The following is a 26,101-nucleotide window of genomic DNA, read 5'->3' as shown; positions in this document are numbered from 1 at the left end:
GCATCCTACCTTCACCAAGAATGATGCCACAATACCAACAAAAAATGATTGACTTCAACAATCGATTTAGTTTTTCATGTCTTTCCAAGGGGATCCAGTATCTGTCTGCCTGGGATGACATGGCTGAATGGCCTTGTTGCTTTGCCAGAGATGGCCTCCACCTGTCACTCCTGGGGTTCCAGATCTTGGCCAAGGCTCTTGCCTCTCCCATTGTGCCTTTTTTAGACTACGTCCCAAAGACAAGTCTTCCAACATGAACGATCTGTCAAAAAGCAAATTGAAGGTCATGCTGCTCAATGCTAGGAGCCTTAATCTGAAAATGCACTCACTGGAGGCTCTCCACACACTGAAAGATGCCGATGTCTGTGCAGTCACGGAAACTTGGTGCAGGGCTGTGGAGAGCACCCCTGCCTTACCAGGCTATACCTCATTCCATATTTTCTGACCCCAAAATGAGGTTGGAAAGACTAAGGGTGGTGGAGTCTCTATCTTCATTAAAAACAGGCACACCTCCAGACTGGGTTACCAGAATGATGCACTGGAATTACTCCAGGTGTAACTTACAGTTGGCAAGACACCCATCCAAGTTATAGCCAGCTATAGACCTCACTCCATGACTCAGGATACTCACTCCTCCTACCTGGACTGACCTGACTCCATCAAGATACCGCCTAACACCCTGATCCTTGGTGACTTCAACTACCCCACCATAGACTGGGTGAACAATTACTGCACTAATGCACTCACCCAATAATTCCTTGACTTCATCAGCTCTAATGCACTAGACCAGCTGGTCTCATCCCCCACAAGGGGAGATAACATACTGGACTTGGTTCTCACCAACATGGGTGACCACTGCACCACTCCCATAGTATGTTCTTCTCTGGTGAGATCAGATCATCAGTCTGTCTCATTCAAAGTTTCTATCCCACCCAACCCTCCCCAGCCATAACCAGGCTAAAAAACTTCTCAAAAGCTGAATACACCCTCCTAAGGGAGGGTATCAGCAGCTTCACACCACCGCCCCCCTCAGATCATGCAGACAACTATGCTGAACAGTACACCAGTGCAGTATACAAGCATCTGTACAATTGCATGGACTCAGCCATAACCAACAGAACTAAAACCTGCTCCTCAAGGAAGCACAAACCTGTTTGGTGGACATCCTCTATCAACAGGCATTACAACAAAAGGAAGAGACTGTTGTCCAAGGGTAAAAAGAAACAAATTCCAAATCAGAAAATCCCCCTCCTCTGCCTCAACAAGCAAATTAGATCACTAGGGAAAAACTCCAAAGCCAATTATCAGTTGAAACTAGCCTCCAAAACAAAGGGAAACCACAAGTCCTTCTTCAGTTACATTAGGAACCTCCACGGCAAAGCCCAAGTTTGGTCCGAATTAGTACTTAATGGTACCACTTACACTGATCCTGCTGACTTAGCCAACCTACTAGCTGATAGGTTCAGTGCAAACTTCACCCCCTTTACACCCCCCAAAGGCCCAGTCAACATCCCTGATACTTGTCCCACACCTCACATCTCCATAGATCAAGTGTTAAAGGCCCTATTCAAGGCAAAGAATACAGCTTCCATGGGACCTAATAATATCCCAGGCTGTATTCTGCACCATCTCCAGCAAGAACTAGCTTCATCACTGAGCACCATATTCAACCACAGCCTAAGTACAGGCTTCATTCCAGCAGAGTGGAGAACTGCCATTGTCATCCCTTGCACAAAGGTGGTGCCATTACTGACCCAGGAAACTATCTCTCCATTAGCTTGACAAGTCTGATCTGTAAAGCCATGGAGAGTATTATTATGGATCTCATAAACAAGGACATAGGCAATCTCCAAACACTCAACCAAGTCGGATTAGTCAACTGCAGATCTTGCCTATTGAACCTAGTTGACTTCTTTGAGACTGTCACCAAGGCCCTGAATGAGGGAAAGTCAGTTCATACAGCTTGCCTTGACCTGGCCAAGGCCTTTGACACAATTCCCACTTGGGCATCATTGAAAAGCTAACACAACTTTGTGTTAATCCCTATCTCGTCAGATGGGTGGCCAACTGGCTCACAGATAGGACACACAATATCAAAATAAGTGCCACCACCTCCAACAGCAGACATGTCACTAGTGGTGTTCCCAGGGATCTGTCTTGGGATGGCTACTGTTTGGCATCTACTTCTCAGAGGTCCAGGCAAAGACCAAGAGTTTGTGGCTGACGAAGTTTACAGATGACTGTGAGTTGGGTGCCATCATTGACTTCCCAAATAACATTAACATACTGCAAGAGGATCTCACAGCTGCAAATAACTGGTCTCAAAGTCATGGCCTTAAGTTAAATGCAAAAAAATGTATTATCATACCATTCGGCAAAAACACGGTCCCTACTGATTACCACATCAACGGCAACCCCCTAAGCACAGAACTCATGGTGAGAGACTGCATACTCAGGTTGACAACAACCTGACATTGGACCATCATGTGGTGGCAGTGGTCAGAAAAGCCTTTTACTTGGTTCTTCTCATAAGTAAAGGGATTGCATTCAGAAAAAAGGAGGTTATTACCTCTTTGTACTCCTTCCTCATTAGACCTATAATTGAGTATAATGCCCCGTTTGGTATGTACCTCTCCAAACACCTGCACCAACTGGAAAGGCCACATAATTACCTCACGAAGAGAATCCATGGCTTCCAACACCTGTCTTATGCTGACAGGCTCAAATTGCTATCACTTTACTTGGTATCATACAGATTGCTCATATCTGATCTGTGTCTCTCCTACAAGGCAATATGGGACCCAGTCCTACTAGAGATGCTCCCTATCCATAAGTCTAACTCCTCATGTATTATAATATGCAACATCAACAAAACTTGCTGGAAAGGCAGGATTGTCTCCCAGAGGCTGCCTCATCTCTGGAATAGACTTCCCATACATGTCAAACAGAATACCTCACTGACCCTCTTCAAGCACAACCTTGATGAGTGGATGGGAAACCACAAATTTGTCCCAGGGGTTCCACCTTTGTCCCTCATTAACAGGAGTGACAGGTGCTCACTGAGGTTTTTTTGGGGGGGGGACTCTTGGCTAGGCTTGTAAGGGCCCCAAACTTGTAATTAGTTACTTTAGACTATTAACTAATTATCTGTAGTATTTTTGTTAGAAGAAATAATATAATTTCCTGGTTTTAATAATAGTTTATGGAGCTCCAAAAATATGCTGCCTTCAGTTAGCCATTCAAGCTCCGCCCTGCCCCACAATTAGTCTTCACTAATACCTGAATTATTTTACTAGAATCTCCCAACTATATAATTTATTTTGTGACACTGCTTACCCCAACACTATGCTTCTATTATAAACCTTATGACAGCCTTATATATAATATATATTATTTTTCTTTGAACCTGCTTTACACCCCATATCTTAACTACAATAGTAACATTTTCAGCCCAACCTAGTTCCTTCTCTCACCTCCATTTCCTTGAATTCCTAAGCATTAATCACATGATCTATTATTATCTATTTTGACAAACCCACTAATACCTCTTCACATTGCAAGTGTTTCACAAACTAATGCATAAGTATCTTTTATTCTGTAATAGTTGTGTTTATTTTCATATGAATGCAATCTAACTGGCAAATATATGTGCAATTGTTAATGTATATTATTTAATGTCTATTTATGTGTATTATTGAATGTCTGTTTAAAAATGTTCGCAGTATGTTGGTGCTTTTCTCCCCAGGCCTCCTGTGAAAAGGGTTTTTGACTGAACCCAGCTGGCCAAACCTGGTAAACAAAAGAAAAATAAAATAAATAATAAGTAATGAAATTATTCAATGTACAGACTAGTACAATTTCTTTGGGGAAATTGTTGGACCACTTCATATTAAGGCCATTAGTTTCAAGCTACTCTGAACATAAGCAAACAGTGTAGATTGCCTAGAAGTTTGCTGGGTCTGTGCCCGTAAGGCTGATCCCAGGAAATGTGCAAAAGAGAAAAAAGAAAGTCTAGAAAAAAATGCAAGTACTTTTAAAGTCCTTAAATGCAACATCACATTTTTCAGGAACCAGTGAGGGAGGATTGCCAAATATATTTACTGCAGGAAACCACATTAAGTATCAGGAATAACAAATAAACTAAGATATAATTGATTTCAGACAGTTGTTTTCAAACAGACTGGAGAGGGGAGAAAGGTGCAGTAATCTCATTCAGAAATTATGCAAGAGAAGTACAGAGAAACTTTCTATTTTTTTTTTATTTTAGTTAACATTTGTTTACCTGGAAGTAACAAGGAAGGTAGTTAATTTAGATACATAAGATCAAGGACCAGCAATGGATGTTAGGAAATGACCAAGAGTTCATTCGCTTTAGAAACGCAGTTGTTGGCAGGAAGCCAACCATATGAAAGGGGTACAATATAACAGGGGGAGTAAAATTAAAAATGCTCATATATCAACAGATAGTGGTGCAAGTCACTGAGGGTAATTAATGTTCTGGTAAATGAGGGGTTGGGACTGATATAGTGGGAAAGGTTAATGGAAGCCAACCAGTGACTGTGGCAGAGATCTTGGCAAAGGAGGTAGGAATGGAAATAAACAAAAGGACAGATTACAGATTAAGGGCAAATATCAAAGCTTCAAAAGATGGGTCAGCAAACTTCAATTTGTGTACAGGATATGTGAGTTGGAACTGCTAACCACCTTTCAGGCCGAGGAAGGAATTTTAAGTTGTGAAGTAAGGACATACATGAAACATCTATAGCTAAAATATTCAAGTAAAGGAAAAGGCACAAATAATTTTGAAAATAAAAGATGCCAAAAAAATTTGATCAGGAAAGACAGGAGCATAAAAGAGGAATTTGAAGAACACTGCTTTAAGCAGTTTCTCTGTGTAGTTGACATAAAAACAATGCATAACATTTTTTTCTGAATTTTGAATTCCAAAAAACAAAACTCAAAAAAAAAAAAAACATAAAAAGCACAAAAAAATCTTTTTTTGTAAGGTACATGTAGGGAGCTTTATTTTCACAGCCCTTAAGTTATTTATACAAAGTTTGCTGTCACACTATAGTGGGAGAAATTGAAAGATGAAAAAAAAAATACTGAAAGCAAACTGCTAGATCACATTCAACTAATTGTGGTTAAACAAACAGCAATCTAAAGTACCCAATGAAAAGCCATTCACCAGAAGAGGTGGCATCAAAGTGTAGGTACCAGTTTATCCCACATAGAAGCCACTCAACAGAAAAAGTAGCTTTGAAGTGTAGGTTTACCAGTCTATCATACATAAAAGCCACTCACTAGAAGTGGTAGCATCAATGTGTAGGTATTACATCTGTAGACTACAAAAAAGCCACTCACCAGAAGAGGTAGCATTGAAGTATAGGTATACCACTCTATCCTACATAAAAGCCACTCACCAGAACAGGTAGCAGTGATGCCCCAGCACACGCCCAGTAATCAAGGAGCCTCAGTCCTCACCACTAGCACCAGTGGGGGACGTACACTTAGAAGGACGACAAGTGCACACACAGTAATGTGCAATTTCCTTTAAGAGCACACAGAGATCGCTGTCAGTCTGGGGCTGTTTTTTCCCTCTTTCTCCAGATCCCCAAGAAGACTCCCCACTGGCACAGCTATAGGGTTGAGATCTCAGTTGACTGGCCAAACCAAGATCTCCGGCACCCTCTTTGTCCAACCAGTGCTTCATGTCCCTGCCCACGTAGCTGACACACACACTCTTTAAGATTTGATTTATATACAAACACACACACACACACTCCTGGGAAAGGCTGGTACAGGTTTACTAGCTATGCCCCCTTCTGCCCAGACTATAAGGTAGTTCTGACTGCCACCAGCCACTCTCTATCAGCTTCTTTAAGGCCCTTAATAAAGGTTGCCCAATCCTACTGTGTAATGTTACTATTAATCCAAATGTTAGTATGACCAAGAGCCAGGCTATTTAGGAGTGGCCTGTACAGTGTTACCAAATAGATATGTAAGTATTCTAAGAGCATAAATATTTCTAAACAGACTAGCCACAATTGAATATATTTAATAATAAGAAAAGAACAAGACAATACTAAATAAGTAATCAGTTACATCAGAGGTGAAAATCACAGGAAATGTTTAAAACAACATTGCAGGACAGTCTCAAATAAATAAAGAAAACATATAAGTTATAATTTACTATTTTGCTAGCTGAGTCTAAAAGAGTTACTATGCCCTAAAAACTTACTTCCAAAACAACAAGCAGGCAGACGTGGTGATGAGTGGATGCTGTCAGGTCAAAAGACAGATAAAAACTGCCCTGTTTCTCTCTCTCAGTGAGTTCTTAAACTAATACCAAATATTACTGCTGGGTTAGCTTGGATGACATCACTTTTTGTCACCTGACTTTAGCTCTCAAGCTAAACCCCCATTGTCAGAAACTATCAACATTTAACACCTCTCTGTGAGAATACATAGCTTTCAGATGTTTGGAATGGGTAGAAGGCATAAAACAATAAAACACTTATAAATTAACACAGAGAGTCCCCTGGTGTAGACATCCTGTCTCCTGTTGACTGAAACTGAAAGAACTTTTATAGCACAATTGTAAAACAATTTATTTCAACTATAAGTTTTCCAAGTTAACCCTCTATGTTCTAGTTTCCACTGTTAAAATATGTACATTCACACAATTACAATAGTTTACATACATTTCTATTTTAAGCCAGCAGGGCATGTTGTGGTTACATTTTAGCTCAGTATATAACATACAGTTCTAACACAGCTGTAGCACAAGCATCTTACATGAAGCATGTTGGCATTCACAAATGACACATAACCACTTTCAAAATTCCAGATAGCTGGGCTGGAAGTATCTCCTTCTGTCACACTTCTATATAAATCACATTAATATTCTCAAATGACATTTATTTACAAAATTCCAAATAGCTGGGTGGGCAATATCTCCTTCTGTTACATTTCTATATAAATCATATTAATATTCACAAATTACATAGAATTATTTACAAATCTCCAGCTAGCTGGGCTGGCAGTATTCCCCCTTGTCACAGTAGCATCAAAGTGTAGGTATACCACTGTTTCCTACAAAAAAGCCACCCACCAGAAGAGGTAGCATCTCCATAAGATACATTTTCTTTCCCTTTCCCTGCTCTGCTAGCATAGTTGTTGTCTCATTTCACTGGAGACTGTAGACATCGCTAAAAATCCCTGAAAATACCCATAACATCCTACATAAAAGCCACTCACCAGAAGAGATAGCATTAAACTGTAGGTATACCACTCTATCCTATGTAGAAGCCACTCACCAGAAGAGGTAGCATACCTCTCATAGGTATATCACTCTATCCTATAACTGTGAAAAAGTACTTAATGCATCAAGGCATCCTCTTATAGCCTCATTTTTGATGTACTGATTATTGGAGGTATTTCAGAAGACAGAAATATAGAGAGCATTGGTGTTCTTTACCCTTGGGATTGTCTTTCCTAACAATGGACAAGTTGGCAGGAAGACTTAGTAATCTCTCAGAAAAGAAACCAGACAAAGGAAAAGGAAGGTATGTGTATTTCCAGGAATTTTGGTAATGCCTCCAGTCTCCAGTGCAATGAGACAAAAACTGTGCTAGCAGAGCAGAGGAATGGAAAGAAAAAAGATCGTATGCAGATATTCAAAGAGGTAGAAACCCCTAAATGTTTAAACACTGAAGCTGGTTTGTTGCAATTTTGTGTCTTCAATCTGTAGAAAGCCGAGTACATTTAGAAACAAAATACTTACAAAATATATAGGTCATCTCAAAATTTAGTTTACTGATAGGAAAGTTAAATACAATTAATATAATAGTCTAACTATTACACTTGATCTAATTACAAGTGTGCTTTTTGTATATCAACACAAGGATAACTTGGCATTAGGACCACAGAGAGCAAGAACTGCACAATGTACAGTAATTATGCCATTAAGCTATTGGGAATGGACTGTACCATGGTTCTTGCCATACAATGTAGCATTTCATACAGCCCAGTACATCACAGCACTAAATGTAGGTAGAGGTCAACAGAACCAGGGCATTAACCACAAGGTAGCTAGAGGAATGGGCTATTCTGATGGTTGCAAGAGTGAAAAAGAGGCATGGTGACAAGGGGGTATGTCATGAGGAGAAAGTTTTAACTCATGAATATGGGAGGACCCACAAGTGGAGATAATAGTCTGAACCAGTGGAAGGTTGGGAATCAGAATGGAATACTAGAATGGGAATATGTATTTATCCTCAAAGGAAGGCAATCATAAGTTTTAATAAGCAGAAAATGAGTTCCCTTTGAAATAATTGAGTAGAACACAGCTACCAAGCAAAAACTATTAAAGTTTGCAAAAACGTAGATCCTTCCTGGTGCAAAAATAGGAAAATAAAAAGGAATCAGAATGACAGAGGTCCATGACAGAAGTCAGAATACATTAAAAATGTAGATGATATGCTATTCACAATGATCTTTGGGAGCTAGCTTATGGCCATAAGTATGAAGATGCACTGGGATGTCTCAGTCTCCTCTTAGCCATTGGGGTAGTATTGAATTAGGTCTTGGGGTGCAAGAGTGACTGCTAGGGGCTGAGATCAAGGAGGAACACTAGTGGCAGCTGTTGATCTGTTACATAGGCAGTGTGCATTTAAAAGGCTGGAAAAAGTCAACAAACAGGAAACTAAGAAACCAACCAGTGTCACATCAGTGATCAGCAGATAATTCTATTACTTTGATGGTGTTTTATACCAAGCAAGTTACATAGAAAAAAAAAAAAAAAAAGAGTAGAAACTGTGACTCTAGATGCTGTACATGGGGGCAACCTAACATGGATCTAGTCCATATATTTTGGAAATGCCCTAAGGCCAAGAAATGGTGGGAGCAAACAAAGAGAGAACTGGAAATATATCTGGTAAAAATGTACAGTCTTCGTGTAAGATTTGTGTCTTAAGACTAAAGGCAGCTGAGATCAAGCTTGTCCCCCTGCAAAAATTAAGGGAAAAAAATACTTGCATATCACAACATGCCCATTCCATTGTCAATCACTGAGGCTATACCAACTTCTGCACAGACCAGCCTGCGAGGTACTTTTCTAATACAATACCGACATACACACTGACCCAGAACTGGTATGGAAGAAGTGGAATAGTAATTTTTATTTATTAAAAGCCGAGTCCCATGTGGTCATTGCAGTGGAGCTATTAACACAAGGCATTGCTGTGGCAAATGCTGTCACTGTCATTTATGTGCCAACTTGCAGGCACAGAGGGACAGATGACATAATTTGAATACTAATCTAACAAAGGCAAAAGTCTAAATCTCATCAGTTCCTTAATTGCAAAGAAAGGGCATTCTAATTGAGAATATAAAAATCAACTTAGAAGTAACATTTAACAAATTAGACTTCTGCATCAAGTCATTAAATAAACATGATTATTTCTAGCGAAAACACGAAATGAACTATATTAAATATTGAAACATATTCATTCATGCACCAGGGTAATTCAAAAGCTTTAAGAACAATGCAAAAATAATCCATATCTCTTTATTGACTTTAAAAAGACTTCTGTACTATTGTTTATACACAGCTCAGTTTTAGCAGGGCAGTTTAATCTGCAATACTGAATCTATGGGCGTAACTAAATAAAATGAGCCAGACAGAGTATTAAACAAATCCAGAACTGAGCTTGGGTGTGCTGTTCACAGAGATGCATCTTAAGCTGTGTTCTCACTTGAGGCATACAGAAGTAAAAACATGCGAAGCATGAAACAGTTAAACAGTAGGATTTAGTATGATGCTGTCATTACAAGCAGTCTGACTGTCTCCAGCTTTACAGGAAAATATGAGTGGGTTTTATGTTTCCGCCTTGGTCAGGGATAGTGGCTTGATGTAAAGTGACCCCAATAAAAATGAGAAAAGATATTTGTTAACAGGTGTCTCTGCCTAGCTGCTTTATTTATGAGCTCAGAATCTTTTAAGTGTCATAGATTAGTTTACATGCCATATATTGTAAAAGCACTAAATGATTGCAAAATGAGAAAGTCCACTAAATGTATATATAACCCAACCAACAGCCATCTGACACCACTTAAATGTACACCCCTAATTCAGGAAAGTGGTTGTAAAATTCATTAACATTCAGGTATCTCATGAAACCAGATGTCTTCACCTGCTGACTTTGTTCATTTTCATTATGGGAGTATTGAAATTGTTTATACATTAACTAATATTACATGAAAGCAGTCACATGAGATGTGTTATTCATCTCTGATATTTCTTAATTAAAAATAATGCTCAGAACATACAGTCTCGTCTTTTTCTCTCCCCTTATTTCCTTTTGCATTTCTTATTTTTAATTCAGAAAACTTTTAACTTACTGTTATTTATCTCATTTGCACTAGTTCTATACCCTTTGCCTTTATACATGATAATAGTGTGCCCCAGAACTTTTGAGGTTATATCACTTGTTCCCCAGTTCTCAACTCCACCTCTTCATATATTGGACAAGATCCTGTTAAAGAAAAGATGTCCCTAACCACCAGATCATGGCACTTGTGAACAAACTGCTCAACCAAATAAGTGAAAGACACACCCCCTACAGAATTCCCCCATACCCCTTTAAAGAGCACAGCATCAGAGGTATGGTGAACTCCCAAGCAGTGTTTGCTAATGATTACTATTCCCTTATATCACAATTTCCCACGTGTACTGAACAATTGAGTATTAGTTGTCACAGCATGACTTTTCTCTTTTGAGATGATGAGCATGTAACCATAAATGTGCATTTTGTTTTAGCAAGCCATGCATTTAAATATGAATGTAGTCCTCACATCAGCATGCTGCTGGTAGGAAATAAGTAAGCTCATAAGCACTTTGGTCAGATCTACAATTATGCCTGTCCTTTTCAACTTAAGAATTTGCCTTCAGAACAGTTCATTGCAAGCACCTGTATCTGCACTTATGTAAGTAGTCATTCAAATTTACACGTGTTTATGGAGTGAATATCAGACATGTTCTACTGCAGAAATTAAGCCAACCTAGTCACACCACTCAGCTGTCCAGGTTTTTGCCTCATATTTTTGGTCTGTTCCTCATAAATTTGTCATTTTGTGGCAAACCAGTAGGGACTGAACTCACTAAATAATGAAAGACATCTGAGTTTCTGACTCCATATCCATTAGAAAAATGCATGCTAGCACAAAACCTGTTATTATAGCAACTTTCAAAGGTCATAAGAACAATATTTAAAGTCTGTCTCAATTTTGGGTCTTTGTCCCCCATTATTTTTAGTTTTCTCCAGATTTCTGTACCAGGAGGTTGAAATGTATGAATTTAGAATAAGGCAGCATATACACACAGCTTGAGGAGTAATTATTTTATTTAACATTTGTTAACCAGGAAAGTCCAACTAGGACAGAGCCTATTTTCAGGGGAGACCCAGGAAGAAATGCTCCAGACACATGTCTTTGGAATGTGGGAGGAATCCGGAGCACACAGAGGAAACCCACGGGAATGCAGGGAGGACATGCAGACTCCATGCTGAAGGCACCTCGGCTGAGAATCGAACCAGTGAACCTATTGCTGTGAGGCAACAATGTTAACCACTGCACAACTGCTTATCAGCATTTAATACATACATCTCCTTCCTCGATGGACAGAAACTTTATTGCTAAACTTTTGTAGAACACATTTATCTTTATGAATCAAAATGCTCAGAGAAAGTGTTAGTTGCATTGCTTTATTTGCATGAATAATACAACAGATAATTTTAGGCCCTTTGGGGAATATTACAAACACATATTGAGTAATATGTCCACTCAATCTTTAGTTTAGTTGTGCAGCATACACAGCTAATACAGATTCGATATTATACTGCAAGAAAATATTACTAGTTGTGTGACTGACTTTGATCTCCTACAATAATGATTAATGGCATCAGGTGAGTCAAGGTGGGTTAACTCCTTTAGTGAAATTTGATCATCAGTAAATCTACTTACCACGTATAAGTAGACTGTGACACTTGTTCATATATTAGTGCTGCAGCAGCCTAAGCCATATGGGTTATATCATAGCCAAGTTATAACAATCAGCCAGTCTTCAATGCTTTGGGCTCTCTCCACCTGCAACCAGCTTGCTGGTTGCATGAGCTCCATAAGGAAAAAGACAGCAGCCTGGGTGCCAAACATTACACTTCAGTACTCCCTTCCTATCCTTAGAGAATGATCCTCTTGCAGGTTTCAAAGGATTGACGGTCAGCTAATGTTCTTCCATTGATGGACAGATAAGCTCCCATTGGGGAAAACCTTCTGAAATCTGCTACTGTCTGAGAGAAATGTGCTGGTTGCTGTAAAAAACATTTTTTGAAGGGAATTATGTATTTTAGAGGAATGTCTTGAGATTGGCTGGTCAGACGGACTGTTTCCCTTCTGTTTTTAACATTTTCTGTTTGTGCTTATTTTAAACACTTTTTGTGGAAAAACACTTGCTTATTTTGTAGGACTTACTGTGCTTTATTAGAGCCAAGTGAGTTTTGGAAGTGTCATTTTGTATTTTGCTTGTGAACATTGCTTTTGTTAGCTTAACCTGTCACCAACCCTCTCTAGTTCTGCTAACCAGAAATCAAGCTCCTTTTTTGGCAGAACCATAGATTCATAGGTTTATAGGTAGGTACTAGGCTATCTGACCAAAAGCAGTTATAAGCCTAGCTGGAATATGTTGACTTTCGCTGCCCCCTTACATTAGTTCCCTGTGCCTCTCCTCTGTCCAGCAGAGCCATTGAAGTGATCCCTGGGGTAAACTTTCTGTTTCCCATCCACTCGTCAAGGTTTCTCTTGAAGAGAGCTAGCGAGGAGCTCTGCCTAATGTAGATTGGAATCTTGTTCGAGAGCATGGAAAGTCTCTGGGACAGGAATCTATCCCTCCAGCACATCCTATTTATTGCTGTGGTGAGGTTTAGATCCCTGGAGTATGTGGCTCGAAGGGATATGATTTTCTTTAGTTGGAGCATGTCCAACAATTCTGGTTTGGACATAGCCTTGTATGTCAGGCAGAGATCACCTCAGAGTAGGCGGTATGCAACTGAGTACAGCTGGAGTTTCTTCAGTTGAGCTGCATGAGATGCATCTGCTTGATGCCAGTGATACTCTTGGTGAGGTACTTCTGTGGTCTTTCCAGTTGTTGCAGGTGTCTTGTAAGGTACATCACAAATGAGGCATTGTACTCTATCACGGGTCAGATGAGTGATGCATAGAGAATCCCTATGACCTCTTTCGTTCTGGATGCAAACCCTTTTGTGATTAGGTGGGCCACACAGAAGTATTTTCTAACCACTTTGGTAATGTGATTATCAAAGGAGAGGTTACTGTCTACTTGGGTCCCCAGATCCCTTATTACTTCTTCCATATTTAGGGGGCTATCACCTAAGTGGTAGTTTGTGGGTACTTTGTTTGTTCCAAAGGGGATGACTATGCACTTTTTGGCATTTAGCTTGAGGCCATGGTTTTGACACCAGGTATCTGTCTCAGTGAGACCCTTTTGGAAGATGTGTGTGTCAGCCGGAGAGTCAGTTATAGCCCCTAGTTTGCAGTCGTCTGCAAACTTGGTCAGCCATAGTCCTCCTGTGCTTGCCTGTACCTCTGAGAAGTATATGGCAAATAGGAGGGGTCCTAGGACTGAGCCCTGGGGAAGGCAACTTGTAACCGGTTTAGAGTCAGACCTAGCTCCCGCAACTCTTACCATGTGGGTCCTGTCCGTGAGCCAGTTGGCAACCCATCTCGTGACGTAGGGGTTTATGTTCAGGCTGGTGAGCTTGTCTATAATACATGAGTGGGGAATGGTGTCAAAGGCCTTTGCGAGGTCTAAGTAGGCTGTGTGGACAACCTTTCCCTCATCTATAGCCTTGGTAACTGTGTCAAAGGAGTCCACCAGGTTTAGGAGGCATGATCTGCCCTTAACAAAGCCGAACTGGGTAGGGTCCAGTGTTTGGAGGTTTCCAATGTCTCTGTTAATGAGATCCATGATAATGCGCTCCATAGCTTTGCAGACCAAGCTAGTCAAGCTTATAGAGCAATAGTTCCCGGGGTACGTTGTGGCTCCACCTTTGTGGAGTGGAATAACTGTTGCTGTGCACCACTCTGTGGGCACGTAGTCTGTGGAGATGCTGAGTTTAAACAGTGTGTTTAGGTGAAGGGTTAGTTCATCTTTGAGCTCATGTAGGACTCAGCCAGGGACACCGTCTGGTCCCATTGCTGCTGTGTTTTTGGCTTTGAAGAGGGCTGTTTTAACCTGAGTGTCTGTGATTTCAGGGGCACTACATTCTTCTGGTATAGTTATGGGCCCTTTTGGGGGTGAGAGGGGGTGAAGTTTGCACTGAATCTGTCTGCCTGGATGTTGGCTATATCGGTCAGTTCAGTGTATTTTGTGTCATTCTGCACTAACTCTGAGCAGATCTGAAAATTGCCACTTAGATTCTTGACATAGCTAAAGAATTCCTTGTAGTTATCTTTGGAGTTCATGGCAATTTTTCTTTCGAAGCTAGCCTTGGATGATTTTATGAGGGAATGTAGCTTCTTACTGATACTGATCAGGGATGTCTTCCCATCTTGGGATTTTACTCTTTTCTGTACTAGTTTCCTCCTTCTATTGTATAGCTTGTTTATGGCAGGGGTCCACCAGACTGGTTTCCTTTTCTTGGAGGAGTGAGCCTTGGTTTTGTTTGGGATAGAACGATCCATACATTCTTGTAGGTGCCCGTAGAGTGCATTAGTAAAGGATTTTGCAGCTTGGACAGTGTTATCCTTTAGCATAGGGGGCTTTGAAACTTCCCACCTTGGTCTTAAGTAATGTGAAGTTTGCTTTTGAAAATTTTTTCACGGTGGTTTCTTTGACTGGGGGAGGTTGCAGAATGTGGATATCCAGAGTGATTAGTTTATGGTCAGATCTAACCAGAGAGGGGTTGACTTCTGGTGTGGAACACCAGTCACCCATGTTGGTGATGACCAGGTCCAATATTTTGTCACCTCTGGTGGGGCTGTTGACCTACTGATCCAGGGCATTTGAGTTTATAAATTCTAGGAAATGGTGAGCAAGGGAGTTTGTACTTTAGTAGTTTTCCCAGTTAATGTTTGGGTAATTGAAATCACCCAATATCAGGGTGTTTGGTAGGACCTTTATGTTTCCCAGTGTTTCCAGGAATGCAGAATGGGGGTCCTGGGACATGGTGGATGATCTGTAGTAAGCTATAATTTGAATAGCAGTTTTACCCATTCCTAGTTGCACTTGGATGATCTCTGAAGCATCGTGCTGTGCCACTAACCTGGAGGTGTGGGTATCCTTGATGAATATGGATACTCCCCCGCCTTTTGTATTCCAGTCCGGGATTTGTGACTGAAATGTATGGTATGAGTTGTAGCCTAGTAGTGCTGGGGTGCTCTCTGGAGCCTTAAACCAGCTTTCTGTTACTGCACAAATATCGATTTTCTCCATACTGAGGAGTGCCTCGAGTGCGTGCATTTTGAGGTTTAGAATTCTGGCATTGAGTAGCATTACCCTCAGTTTTTTGTTACTTGTGCTATTTACGGTGGTAGGTTTGTCTTTTGAGCCTTGCCTAAAAAACAAACTATGGGGGTGGCAAGAACCTTGGCCAGTATTCAAAAGCCTAAGGGTGACAGGTGCAAGCCATCTCTAGCGAAGCAGCGTAGCTTGTCGAGCATGTCATCTCAGGCTGACAGACACTGGATCCCCTTGAATGATACCAGAAGCTTAGCCAGTTGTTGAAATTGATAATTTTTTTCTCTATACCATGGTATCATTCTTGGTGAGGGCAGAATGCTACTCAGGGTCAGGGTCATACCAGCCTGGGCTACATGATCAGAGAGCTCCTCCATGTCTCTTTTCATGTAGTCCAGGGAGGTACGGCTCAGGTCATTCACACCAACATAGACAATAACAGAGTCATATTTGTACTTGTTCTGGAGTGACCTGAGTGCTTGTGTTATGTGGCTGATCCTGGCACCCGACAGGCAGCTAACAGTAACCTTCTCCTTGTTCAGCCTAGTGAGTGGGTCGTCAGTGTGCCTGACTATAGAGTCACCTATTACTAGTGTGTTGGGTATGTTATTTTGCCTTAAGGGCTGTGATTGTGTGGCACACTGGTTTTGTGAAGTATGTGTTTTATGGCTTGTGTTGGGGGGTGGAGGTTGCATGGATGTCTGCTTTGGAGGTCTCTGTTGCTTTTTCAGATTTTTATTTAGAGCCTCTGAGTATGTTTTCATGTATTTATGTGTGTTTTTTGCCGGTGCTGGTTTCATAGGTCTATGAGAGACTGGTGGTGTGATGCAAGTAATTCCCTTCTCCTCTTGACTGCCTGGTCCAGTCTTAGGTTGAGAGAACTTAGCCACCAGTATGGCTGTATAATTTTCCTTTCTCGCATGTATTAGTGTTTGGTGGAAGGAGGAGAGGGTTGTCTGTGTACATGAGGCAATTGTATCATTGCCTCAAAATGCCCAGATTCACCAGTTGGACCAGACAGTACACCTGAAACTGCCCTTTGGACATGCCTGGATAGGTACAGTGAACCGTTTTACTGATTGGCAGGTAAAGTCGAATAGAGAGCCTTGTCCTTCCCTACAGTATAGGGGGGTCTAGTGCTAAGGTTTATTAATGCGTGCTATGAGTTTTGAGCAGGTGCTGGGATACAAAGTGAATGGTTTGAGTGCTTAAGTTGAAAGTTTGTCTAGTTCCAAGGGAAAAATTGAAGAACAGACTTTGTGGAGCCGGGAATAGTTATACCCTAGCTAACCGGCAAATGCGGGTTTTATAGCAGCGAAATGAAAGAGATAGAAATTAGGCCAAAATGGCCAATAAACTACTAATTTATGGGCTGAAACCACTGCTCCAGGGAAAGATAGGCTGCTCAAAGCTCTCTCTCTCACAGTGAACAGAGAAACTTCCTTCTATCCAAGTAAGGTATGGGCAAACACAGAAACTTGTAACACAGCCCTGAATTCAGCACTAACCTGAAAATTGGACTATACTAGCTTAGAAAGGTGGAAAACAATTATATTTTTTTTGTGTTTTTGTTTTTTTTTCAGAAAATAAAGCAGATACAATCAAAAAAAACTTTAAATGCACAGAAATGGCTATCACACTTGAGTGTGTAGCCTACAATGGATAAACAGGTAATTTAAACACAAAAACAACTTTGTTAAAGTGCAAGCAGTAAAATAAGTACAATATGTAGCTGAAACACACTTTTTAAATCACATAAACTCTAGAAAATTGGTGTTTTAGGCAGAATTAGCTAAAGGCAGCAAGAAAATGCAGAAAACTTATACTTAATCACTCCAAAGTCTCTCTTTTGTCTCTCTGCTGCTGTAGAACTCTGCAGGGCACCAGGCAGGAGCTTGCTGAGCTGTATACTAGCACAAAAACCTTGCAAGTGTGGGTTTTATAGCAGCAAAATGAAAGAGATAGAAATTAGCTCAAAGTGGCCAATAAACTACTAATTTCTGGGCTGAAACCACTCCTCCAGGGACAGATAGGCTGCTCAAAGCTCCCTCTCTCACAGTGAACAGAGGAACTTCCTTCTATCCAAGTAAGGTATGGGCAAACACAGAAACTTGTAACACAGCCCTGAATTCAGCACTAACCTGAGAACTGGACTATACTAGTGTAGAAAGGTGGGAAAACAAGTTTTTTTTTTTTTTTGTTTTTTTGTTTTTTTTTTCCAGAAAATAAAGCAGATACAATAAAAAACACTTTAAATGCACAGAAATGGCTATCACACTTGAATGTGTAGCCTACAACAGTTAATCAGGTAATGTGTACAATAAACAATATAGAGCTGAAACAAGCTTTTTAAATCACAGAAACCTGCTCAAAGCTCCTTCTCTCAAAGAGAACAGAGAAAATTCCTTCTATTCAAGTAAGGTATGGGCAAACACAGAAACTTGTAACACAGCCCTGAATTCAGCATTAACCTAAAAACTGGCCTATACTAGCTTAGAAAGGTGAGAAAATAAATATTTTTTTTTTGTGTTTTTGGACAGCATAGCAGTTCCCACAGTTCCACCTTCGCCAAGAGTCAAGGAAAGGAAAACTTGCAAGGAGCCCTTGCCAACACAGCTGGCTCAGTGCATGCCTCAGCTGCTGATGTGTGATTCTGCTGTCACCATTACTGGTTCCTCAGACCACTGACTTTTTTCTCTGGATCCTTCTTGTGTAGCCTCTTCAGCCACCATAGACCAGGGATCAGCCATGTTCACTGCAGCTGTTCAGATGCCTTTACTAGGTATGGAAGAACCACTCTTGCTGGTCTTGGAATAGGATGCAGGGAATATCCTCGTGTAGCTGTGCAATGAGACCTGGTCCCTTGGGTGAAGTGCCTTGTCATCTGTGAGTTGGCCCCGTTATAGGAATGTTCCTAGAAAAAAGAGACAGAAACTTAAATATTTATTGTCCTCTGACTGTATTTCTGCAGGCAATGAAGACTTTGTTGAGTTTATTAAAGTTTATTGTAGGCATTAAAATTTGTGAAAAGTGACTGGAATTTTTGTGGAAAAAATAAGTCATTTTCCTCAGTTTCTGAGAATTCTCTGTCTGATTATTAGAAAAGGGCATCTTCTGATTTTTATCCCCAAGTATTTGATTCTGATTCTGAGGAAAGTGTTTCCTCAGAGTGCACCATGGAGTCATTTTTCATTTCCTGAAACTATTTCTGGATGAATAATATGTTTCAGTGGTAACAGACATATACTCCAGCATCTTTGAAGAAATACTATGATTTATTATGTGTTTTTCTTCCACAATCTGCTGACATTCCTGATATTTTACCAACTTTGGAGGTTTTTTTTTTATATTGCCTGCAGTATGCCTGACAGTTAACTTGCAGACCCTAAAAGGGCAAAACAAACTTTTACAACATTCCCAATCCCTCTCCCTCTTACAAGGATGGGGAAGATTTTTACAGATTTGGAAAGAGGATTTTTTTCACCTTCTGCTTCAGCCTTTAGAATTCTAAATTATCAGGCTCACATGTTAAAGCATTTGGCTTCTTTTGGCAGTATGAAAACATTATTTCCAGTTTTTCCTCTTCAGAAGGTAAGCTCTCTTTGAATTGTTTAACTGATTCTAATTCTCAAGTAACTAAACATTCTTTAAAGTGTATCGGAAAAATAAAGAAACTGCACTGAAACACGGCTGAATATTCAACAAAAACAAAGCACTCCAGAAGGAAAACTAAAAAATATTTATTATAAAATGTAAGCACTTTTATGAACTAGTCGCTTTATCAGACAACACACTCCATGTTCACATACAATATATAGTCATCTATTTTTCAAATAGACCAATCACAGACATCTCATTAGCAATCACTTGTACAGGCTTACATTTAAAGACATAAATAGTAAGCCAAATTCACTGTTTTCCTTTCCGTCTCAATCCACGTTTCTTTAAAATCAGTTTTAATGACAAATAATCATTCAAGCCATTACAATGATGTGATTTAAGATTCAATATCCATCGTAGCTCATGGTCTTCAGTCATATTAACTATATCTCCCATACATTGGTTAACTTGTATCACGTCTATGACCATAAACTTGAAACAATGTTGTTCCCCTTCTGCTATAGTGTGTTTGACTAATGCACTAATGCACTAGTAAGAGTTGATGTTAAGTCACTTTTTCACTGTTATTCCACGAGATGAGGGCATTGCCATGATGAAATTTTTTTGACTTTATACAGTACATATCACTCTGATTTTATAGAACTTTTAGGTTTTTTAATGAAGTGTGTGTTGGATTATAATATCTTTATATTCAATGAATGTTATTATTCACAATGTACTGGCATAGTTATGGGCATGTCATGTGCCAATAGCTGCGCCAACATGGTTATGGCATTGTGGGAGATTGACATAATTTTTCCATCTATATTTATGAACCATATTAAGATGTATCGTCATTTTATAGACATTTTTATTCTATGGGATGGATCTTATATTTTATCCCAGTTCCTTGAATATATTGAGCAGAGTCCCCCTCTTTTATCTTTTTCATCTGTTATCTCTAAAGAGTCAATTGATTTTCTGGATGTGAGAATTAGTAGAGGAGATGAAGGACAACTTTCTACTAAATTATTTGGGAAAGAATGCCATAGATGTTCTATTCTAAATAGAACTAGTATGCATCCTTTGCATGTTTTTAATAATGTACTTAATGGGCAGTTTCTATGTACCTCTAGGTTAGATGTTGATGATGGTGAGTTTTTCAAAGGATAGTTTGAACTTAGGTAAGAAATTTAAATATAGAGGGTATAGGTCGCAAGAAATAATTGGAGCTACAAAATAAGATACATGCTGAGCGAAAAGATAAAGGGAGACCTTACTTTTCTGATGCTAGATCCAATGATACCCTTAAAACTAGACAAAATAAATTATCTGTTCCTTTGGTTTATAGTTCAGATTTGTCAGCCTTAAAAGATATTATATATAGGAATTGGAATATATTACGTAGTGACAAAAGCCTGGCTAATGTAGTAGGTGAACATCCTAGCTTTCATTATAAGAATAACATTTCCTTAAAAAGAATACTCTGCTTTTTAAAGAAATGTGAGGTTGAGAGGTTGTCCACAATGTATAATATAATGGGCACCATGAGATGTTTGAAATGTGCCTACTGTGAACATGTGGATACTAGTAATAAATCTGAACATCTTGAAAGTATTTTCCTTTAATGTGCAGGCAAACTGCAACAGTAAGAATATAGTCTATTTGGCATGTTGCCTATCATGCCAAGCTTTCTATACTGGAAAGACGAATAGTCAACTTAGAGAAAGAATTAGGGACCATCTGTACTGCACTCGCAAGGGACTGCATTTTAGTGCATTAGCCAAACACACTTTAGCAGAAGGAGAACAACATTGTTTCAAGTTTATGGTTATAGACGTGATACAAGTTAACCAATGTATGGGAGTTATAGTTAATATGACTGAAGACTATGAGCTACGATAGATATTGAATCTTAGATCACATCATGGTAATGGCTTGAATGATTATTTGTCATTAAAACCAATTTTGAAGAAACGTAGATTGAAACGGAAAGGAAAACAGTGAATTTGGCTTACTATTTATGTCTTTAAATGTAAGCCTGTACAAATGATTGCTAATGAGATGTCTTGATTGGTCGATTTGAATAACAGATGATTATATATTGTATGTGAACATGGAGTGTGTTGTCTGATGAAGAGACTAGTTCATGAAAGCACTTATATTTTATAATAAATATTTTTTAGTTTTCATTCTGATGAGCTTTGTTTTTGTTGAATATTCAGCTGTGTTTCAGTGCAGGTTTTTGTTTTCTGTTTTATGAAGTTGTATTTCCCGGCACTGTTCATTGCTACGGAGTTTGCCTTCCTCTGCATTTGATTCTTTAAAGTGTTCTTAAGACTGTTACAACTCTGTGTCCAGGGCTGCAACTCTCTTTTCTGTTATGAGGCAGTCTGCTTGAATGAGTACACGGGAGCTTTCTGAAGAATTTAAATTTGAAAATTTAAATTCTCTTTTGCACAAAGAGGTTTTGTTTGGTCCTTCTGCTGCTCGGGTACTTAATCAGTTTGATTAAATAGGGAAATTTATTCAGTGGGTTACCCTGAATTTTCAGATCTCCTTCTCCAAATTTCTAAAACCTCTGTTGAAAACTCAATTTCCTAAAATAAAGTCTCAACAGGCTTCTAACAAGTAAACATACAAGATAAGTGGCAAGGAGGTTTAAGGAAGAAGGAGGGGAACCTTATAGAAAAAAAGGACAGTCCAATAATATAGAATGACTATTGTAGCATTCCTCCCTCTTAACCTGTCATCGTCTTAAACCTGTTCTAGAACATGGATGTTCACCTTAGCAGGTAGCAAATCAGCAGAGTTTAATCCACCCAGCATCTTACATTCTGTCAGTAGTGGCAGACATGCTAAAATGGATGAGGATACACCCTCAAGAATAGAAATTGAATGGGGGGGGTCTTCTAGGAATAGATACAGTCATGGGGGACTTCTCAAGTAGATCTGTTTACCTCCTTTCAAAACAGTAATCTGAAGAAATTCTGCTCCATTATTCCTTGAAATTAGATCTTGAAGGCCAATTTTTTTTTTCATTCTCTTGGACAGGAATGTTCATATATGCATTTCCACACTTTCCATTGATAATCAGTATCATCCTTAAGATTTAAAGGGACTATCCAAAGTTAATTGTGGTAACTCCCTTCTGGCCCCGGCAGCAAGGGTTTTCCTTTTCTTATGGTACTGGCCAAGGGCAATTACCACAGGCTTCATCACATAACAGATTATCTCATAGAAGACAAAGGGTGTTTTGATACATCCTATCCTAAAATCACTAAACTAACTGCCTGAGCAATTCAGTTTTGATACATTTTAGGTGCCTTTCTCTGTAATTGGGCAAAATATGTTAAGGGATGTAAAGAAACCTGATAAAAGGAAATCTTATATTGGTACATGGAAATGATTGGCTAGTTGGTGCTGCACTAAGAACCTGAACCAACTCAGGGTTTATGTACCATGGGTTTTGTACTGAGTGTGAGTTACTTACTCTGACTTTCATATTCCTCTATCAGAGTTCACCTCTTAGCCATTTCAGCAGGTGTGCAATTGGATCCTCCCCTTTCATCACAGTATTTGATCAAGTTTTTCTTGAAATTGGTTTTACATTTTTACCCACCTAGGAAACAAAAGTTGACCTACCTGAGATTTTAACCTAGTTTTGGAAAAGTTAACTTAAGCTCCTTTTCTGAACCAGCTTATCAGGCTAATTTATAGTTATTTACTTGGAGTACAGACTAAATGATTGTCCTGACATTTGCAAGAAGAGTATATGAACTGCAAGCTCTTCTGATGGGTCAATCCTATTTGGTATTCCATAAAGACAGCTTTTTAATAACAAATCCCTCATCTATGTGTAAAGAGTTTTCAGAGCTTACATTAAGCCTAACCATCCATCTCCCTGTCTTCATTCTAGTATCAAAAACCAGGGGTGAAAGATTCTGCATACTCTGAATCTGGACAGCCCGTGAAGGTATTATCTTGACAGACCTAAACCTTTCAGGAAAGCTGAATGGCTGTTTATTACCTATGAAGGTAAGGAAAAAAAGGCAACATATGTTGAAGCATATTATTTAAAGACAGTTGTTCCTTTCTATTCCTTTTTGTTATTCCCACCATAATAAGACACTTCCAGACAGGGTCAGTCTACGAAGGCCTTGGCTTCTTCTATTGCTTTGTGAAAAGGGTTATCCTCTATTAGTATTCCACAAACATCTGTTTGGTCCTCTGTGCATACCTTTACAAACCACTGCAAACTAGATTCCTTTTCCAGGTCTAAAACAAGCTTTGCTAGGACTATTCTGCAGAGGCTCCTGGATCGTCATCCTTCCTTTTCTCAAACCTTATGGCCTATGGTAGTCTGCCCATAAAATTAAAGCTACTGCAGCAGTAATCAAATGATGAACATAGCACAGCTGTGTAAGTAAACTTAGCATACCAGTAGATGTTCAATTAAATCAGTGCTGCAATAGCCACTCCCTCCCTCCATTCCACTTTTGTTTCTATGTTTATGCTGGGTAAGGATTTGTATATCTATGCCTGAATTTACCATTTCATAGCCAGATTGTAGCTTCACTTTTACAAATGTCAAGAAAGTTCTGATGTATGTGGCACCCAGGCTGATGGTTTTCTATGCTTGGATCTTATGCAACTGGTAGACTAGGTGCAGGTAGAGTGACCCCTAGGCTTTGGAAGATTGGCTGATTATTATATTTTAAGCAGGATGGAACACATATAGGTTAGGCTACCGCAGCTGTGATTTAATTGAACATGTACTGTTATGGTAACATTAATTACAAAGCTCTACTTTCTGTCACATCAAAGAGCAGCCCATATCCTAAAATACTGTTACAATAATCCATATAGCAGACATCCTGTTTTACTCTGTACTTTAAGAATTGTTTTATCACAAGTTAAACATAATTTAATTTACCTATTAAATACATTTTTCTTCTACTTCCCCAGCAAACAAAAAATGTGCTTCTATTTTTGTGTAACATTTGTTTATCAGATATGTGTTGCAGTAATAGACACCCAGTTTCAGGTACTTTAATATTTATTCCAGCATTCTGAATGATAGCTTGCACAACTTCACCTGCATGCTGTAATGGTATTTTGAGTTCAGAGGTTAGAGTTATAATAATACAAATTATGCAGGACAGAAAAATTACAGTTAGTGCTGATATAAATTAGGAACATTCTGAACTATATGATACTTAACTTTGAATACTAGAAGCAGTGGTAATATATTTTCTTAAGAACACAGATGTTACACCACTCTATATGCACTTTGCATCTGCTTTATATAAATGTCAGACAATGGTAAAAGTGTGTCTGTGTGTGGGCATGTGTTCATGTGTATGTGCACGTGTATCTGTATGTGTACATGCATGCATGTTGGTATTAAGTTGCTAAAATAGAGGTTGCAACCAGTATAAATCATTCCAATTAAATGTCTCCTGTGTCCCTTGAAAAAAAAGCAGAATCCATCAATAAACAAGGATAACAACATAACACTAGGCTTAAATATTTTTCATTGAATAAATGTTGTTAAACTAAAGTTGTAATAGGCTCTCCATCCATATGTTCATCCATGACCCTATTCAAATGAATTCTTGACCATTGGATGGGAAATCACAAATATACCCTGATCTGGCCCCAATGTTTCTGATGGACAGGGGCCATCAATAAGTATAATGTTCTCCATCATAATGCTTTCACCCCCATTTTCTTCTGTTAGTCCTCAAAGTAAACCAGTGGCGGCTGGTGACTTCAAATCAAAGGGGGGCTGCAGGAGACAGCTGAATGGGTGGGGCCAATGGGAAGGGGTGTGGCCAACTAGCTATGCTAAAAACCACAAAAACTGGGACTTTAATTAAATATGCTGCCCTGGGTAACAAACTGTCATTATGAGAGTCTAATCAAAACAAAATCAATTGTAGAAGTAAAAAATATTTCAGTACATTGGCTACATGACAGCTTACTTAATATCTAGATGGAAAAAAAAAGGTTGTGAGGCATGAAAAAATAAATTACTTTTTTAAAAACATTACTGGAATGCCAGTCAAAATCAAGTATAAAAAACAAGCAGCACTCAACTCAAACCACTTCTCCTTGCTATGCAGTTCTAATTATAATTTATATTCAGCTTTATAAAAGTACCAAATCATATGTTGAAAGTATATCCCCACTTGTAAAAATGTTTCTTATCCAAAAAAGACCTGCTGCCTGACAACAACTATCTACTTGTTTATGGGGAAAACATGATCAAAGTAAAAAATGAAAAGCAAACAAGAAACAAGCTCAAGATAAATTGCTTAAAGGATTACTGCACAAGTTATGGACCATACATGATAGATTGGCATTCTGTTTAGTTTATGGGTAAAGCCTGCAAAGATGACTGCAAGTCTCCAACAAATGTAATGAGCTTCTGAAAATACTGTAATCCTGTCCTTTATTACAAATACTGTCATATGCAGTCAATACATAAGGCTTATACGCTATCTAGTTATGTAAATATTCTCTGCATGGCAACAACAAAAATGCTTTCAGTGTTGATAATTCTTTAACAATATGCTTATTAAAGCTTACTTGCATCTTACAGTCTCAGACAAGCTTAAATGATGGTCTTTAAAGTATTGTTACATAAACATAGAGCAACAGGCACTGCAACAACATGCATTTTCTGAATAAGAAGAAGCATAAATCAACAGTATAAAAATATGACAGAAAACCAGAACATTCTTCAGAATCAAAGACAGATGAAAAGCCACTGTACCGGTGTCTACCTTGGATGGGGCGATACTCTGTCTGCACAGTTACACTGCATAACTGCTCCTTGCCTTGCTTGGACACATCCAGAGTCACTACATGGGGAGTGGGTTACAAGTACATCACACTTTGAAATGTCTCTGGCTGATGGTGATGGCCCTGACACATTTGTCATGCTCTCAACCTCTGAGC

This window comes from Protopterus annectens, chromosome 17.part0, assembly GCF_019279795.1.
Source record: "Protopterus annectens isolate FY-2018-M chromosome 17.part0, PAN1.0, whole genome shotgun sequence".
NCBI classification, from domain to species: Eukaryota; Metazoa; Chordata; order Ceratodontiformes; family Protopteridae; genus Protopterus; species Protopterus annectens.
Note: the sequence above shows the minus strand (reverse complement) of the source record.